The following is a 5,324-nucleotide window of genomic DNA, read 5'->3' as shown; positions in this document are numbered from 1 at the left end:
TAAAATGTCTTGAACAATTGGAGTAACATAAATAGTTATCCCCTTCGAATGCTTATTTCTCTTCACCATTATGCATATTAAAACAATTCAGACAAACTGAACCAACGAATTGTGTTTTTTTCTCAAATACACTTTGTTTACTTTCGCTATATAACATTCAAAAGTGTCTGGGTTATCTGAAAAGTTCGAGTTTTATTCTGAGAATGTGTGTCATTTAAGTAAGTTTGATCGAATGGCTTGTAATTACTCGCAACGAAACATGGACTTGTGGAACTTGGACATTTCGTACCATGAAACTTTATTACCCAGAGATAGTGTGGACGTTGTTTACGAATCATACCAATATATTTTGGACAATTCGCACAATGATCGCACATTATTCATCAGCATATATGATGGAACATTTAAGGACCTCTGAAAATATGTCAATTGTATTGACATATTGCGAACTGACCCTCCAGGCAACATCTTGTTGCAGTACTGAAAGTACTTTGATTAAGTTTGCAAACAGTTTGCAATTGTTGCATTATTATGCAACAAACAATACATTCAAAAAATGTACTTTTCAAAAGACATTCCGGCTGGTGCTAGCTGCATCAGTCATGATTAATAATACTTTTTGTAACAAGTCAAAGTCCCATGAAGTTGGGCGTATATTGAAGTCCTTTTGGACAATTAGATATTACATACACAACATTTTTTAAATAATTTACAAACATATATGGACAGGCAAAGAGGAGGTGGAGTGGTCTCGTGGGAAAATCGACAGCGAGTTTGCGATGGGCTGTCAGAGTGGGTTTGGAAATAAGAAAGACCGTTATGAGCAGGTTCCGTTGCGCTGCGGCTCTCTTACACTGATTTATAGCGCAAACAGAAGCCAAACACTGTTTTGCCTCTCTGCCTGTCCATGACCTATGTAAAAATACAAAAGTGAATAGAATAAATCAATTAATTTGGCATATAAATTATGTTTTATATTTGCGCTCTCATATGCCTATGGGCCAGCGTATTTGATTAAAAAGGAATAGTATTTATTATGCTTGTAGTAATTCTAAAAAAACAACATTCTCTTCTTTTGTAAATATCTCAAATGTATGTAATGTTATTATTTTGTCTAACTGAGGTCGACCTCACGACCTCAGCAATATTTGTGATGTCAAGGTCGACCTCAGTGATGTTTGTGATGTCAAGGTCAACCTCAGTGATGTTTGTGACGTCAAGGTTAACCTCAGTAATGTTTGTGACGTCAAGGTGAGCCTCAGTTATGTTTGTGACGTCAAGGTGAGCCTCAGTAATGTGAAAAATGTCAAGATAAATTTCAGTAACGTTTATGAGGTCAAGGTCAACCTCAGAAATGTTTGTGATGTCAAGATCAACCTCAATAATGTTTGTGATGTCAAGGTCAACCTCAGCGATGATTCTGATGTCAAGGTCAACCTCAGTGATGATTCTGAAGTCAAGATCAACCTCAGTGATGATTGTGAAGTCAAGGTCAACCTCTGTGATGATTGTGAAGTCATGGTCAACCTCAGTGATTATTGTGAAGTCAAAGTCAACCTCTGTGATAATTGTGAAGTCAATGTCAACCTCTGTGATGATTGTGAAGTCAAGGTCAACCTCTGTGATAATTGCGAAGTCAAGGTCAACCTCAGTGATGATTCTGAAGTCAAGATCAACCTCTGTGATGATTGTGAAGTCAAGGTCAACCTCAGTGATGATTCTGAAGTCAAGATCAATCTCAGTGATGATTGTGAAGTCAAGGTCAACCTCAGTGATGATTGTGAAGTCATGGTCAACCTCAGTGATGATTGTGAAGTCAAGGTCAACCTCTGTGATGATTGTGAAGTCAAGGTCAACCTCAGTGATGATCGTGAGGTCAAGGTCAACCTCTGTGATGATTGTGAAGTCATGGTCAACCTCTGTGATGATTGTGAAGTCAAGGTCAACCTCAGTAATGTTTTTGATGTCAAGGTTAACCTCTGTGATGATTGAGAAGTCAAGGTCATTACACGCCCGTATGGACGCGTATATGGTATATACTGAGGATGTGATCATGAAGTCATCTTGATTTGTTTACGTCGACTTTGTGAGTTATATGTTGACCTCTTTCACTTATTAACTGGATATGATAACATTAGTGTTGTCGACAAATAAGGTTAAACTGTGCTATTGAGTCACTTACAAGGTTGTTCAATACATGTGGTTATACATTTGAGTTATTGCTTCTATGGTCAATGTTTGTTTTCTATGACTATACGGGAACTCATATATGAATGTAATATATGGTGGTGAAAAATTAGGGGTTATTTGCTCAACAATGTGTGTTTAACTTGATGAATGTCTCTTGTGAACAGACATAAAGTCATATGTGATAAGGTTGAAATATTATCCAGTAAGAGCCTGGCAATGGTCATGTCCATATAGGGTTCCCTTCAGCTAAAATGAACTGGTCGACCTGTACCAATACAACTGCAATCTGGAATAATTTAGCTACAGATTATAATAAGTTTTATTGTAAATTGAGATTTATTGTATTCGTATAGCCAAAAAATAATTCACTTTACCGTTAGATGACATGTTTCCATATGATAGTATAGTCTTATTTGTTTAAGAACACAGTTATTAAGTATTCGGCATACATCTGTTTCATTAATACCTATACTTTGTAAGTTTGATCCGTGATGTATCAAATGTAAAGGTTTTCAATGTGAGTTGTCTTGTTCACACCACAAAGCATTACAACGAGCTGAAATTGTTCATACAATACCTACAACATTATTTTATAAAACGTCTTTTAAGGGCAATTTTCTATATTCTAAGATAATATCGTTTGCAAGTCAGTTTTACAAACTACCTATTTTATAGGGGAATGTAAGTGTATAATTAAACATGTGTCTAAAATATTTAAAAACAGTTTGGTAAGTACATGCTGTTAATTTCAAGTGTTTAAATCAACAGTGATACAGAAAGCTTCCCTAGACAACATGTGACCCATAACAGAATGAAATCATCCGAAATATTGGCTTTAATCGCCGGATGCACGGAAACATTATTCAGCAAACTCCGCACAACTTTAAATAATGGAACGTAGTTAATCTCTTTTAATACCACTTTTAGGCATAAAATTGTTTTACAATGTAACGTCGCATGCTCACTCGATGAAATATATTGCGATCTAAAACAAACGATTATCTCCTCGTGTGTGTCCGAGGTTAGTTTAGTTTGGTTTAGTCCGTTTGATGAATCATTTCAATATGCTGTTTACAGGATTCGCCAGCCTAATTCTCCGAATGAAAGAAGGCACTTAGGACACCCCAGTCAAGTGCAAAGTAATGACAATGATGACAGCTCAACAAATTTCATATGATTCAAGTTCGGGTGAGAAGACAGTTCAAGCTGAAATCAATAATTTTACCACATAATAACATGAACGATTTAACTATTAAAAAAAAACCTTAGATACTCACGCTGCAATGTCTCCAAATACTCACACTACAATGCCTCCAAATACTCACACTCCAATGCCTCCAAATACTCACGCAGCAATGCCTCCAAATAATCACACTCCAAGGCCTCCAAATACTCACACTGCAATGCCTCCAAATACTCACACTCCAATCCCTCCAAATACTCACGCTGCAATGCCTCCAAATACTCACGCTGCAATGTCTCCAAACACTCAAACTTCAATGCCTTCAAATACTTACGCTGCAATTCCTCCAAATACTCACACTGCGATGCCTCCAAATACTCACACTGCAATACCTCCAAATACTAACACTGCAATGCCTCCAAATTCTCAGGCTGCAATGCATCCAAATACTCACGCTGTAATGCCTCCAAATACTCACACTGCAATGCCTCCAAATACACACACTGCAATGCCTCCAAATATTCATACTACAATGCCACCAAATAATCACTGCAATGCCTCCAAATACTCACACTGCAATGCCTCCAAATACTCACACTGCAATGCCTCCAACTATTCACACTGCAATGCCTCCAAATACTCACACTGCAATGCCTCCAAATACTCACACTGCAATGCCTCCAAATACTCACACTGCAATGTCTCCAAACACTCAAACTTCAATGCCTCCAAAAACTCACACTGCAATGCCTCCAAATACTCACACTCCAATGCCTCCAAACACTCAAATTTCTATCCCTTCATATACTCAGGCTGCATTTCCTCCAAATACTCACATTGCAATGCCTCCAAACACATTAACTTCAATCCCTTCATATACTCACTCTGCAATGCCTCCAAATACTCACGCTTCAATGCCTCGAAATACTCACACTGCAATGCCTCGAAATACTCACACTGCAATGCCTCCAAATACTCACACTGCAATGCCTCCAAATACTCACACTGCAATATCTCCAAATACTCACACTCCAAGGCCTCCAAACACTCACACTGTAATGTCTCCAAATACTCACGCTGCAATGCCTCCAAATACTCACAATGCATTGCCTCCTAATACTCACACTGCAATGTCTCCAAAAACTCACAGTCCAATGCCTCTTTATACTCTAACATCAATGCATCCGAACACTCACAGTCCAATGCCTCCTAATAATCAAACATCAATGCCTCCAAACACTCACAGTCCAATGCCTCCAAATACTCACAGTCCAATGCCTCCTAATACTTAAACACCAATGCCTTCAAACACTCACAGTAGAATGCCTCTTAATACTCAAACATCGATGCCTCCAAACACTCACAGTCTAATGCCTCCTAATACTCTAACATTAATGCCTCCAAACACTCCAGTCCAATGCCTCCTAATACTCAAACATCAATGCCTTCAAATACTTACACTTCAATGCCTCCTAATACTCAAACATCAATGCCTCCAAATGCTTACACTTCAATGCCTCCAAACCCTCACACTGCAATGCCCCCAAATACTAACACTTCAATGCCTCCAAACACTCACATCGCAATGCCTCCAAATACTTACACTGCAATGCCTCCAAATACTCAAACTGCAATGTCTCCAAATACTCACACTGCAATGCCTCCAAATATTCACACTGCAATGCTTCCAAATACTCACACTGCAATGTCTCCAAATACTCACGCTGCATTGACTCCAAATATTCACAGTCCAATGCCTACTAATACTCAAACATCAATGCCTCCAAACACTCACAGTACAATGCCTCCAAATAATCACAGTCCAATGCCTCCTAATACTCAAACATCGATGCCTCCAAACACTTACAGTCCAATGCCTCCAAATACTCAAACATCAATGCCTCCAAATACTCACAGTCCAATGCCTCCAAACATTCACAGTCCAATGCCT

The sequence above is a fragment of the Mya arenaria genome, chromosome 5, assembly GCF_026914265.1.
Source record: "Mya arenaria isolate MELC-2E11 chromosome 5, ASM2691426v1".
NCBI classification, from domain to species: Eukaryota; Metazoa; Mollusca; class Bivalvia; order Myida; family Myidae; genus Mya; species Mya arenaria.
The sequence above is the reverse complement of the archived record's forward strand: the minus strand, read 5'-3'. Positions refer to the sequence as shown.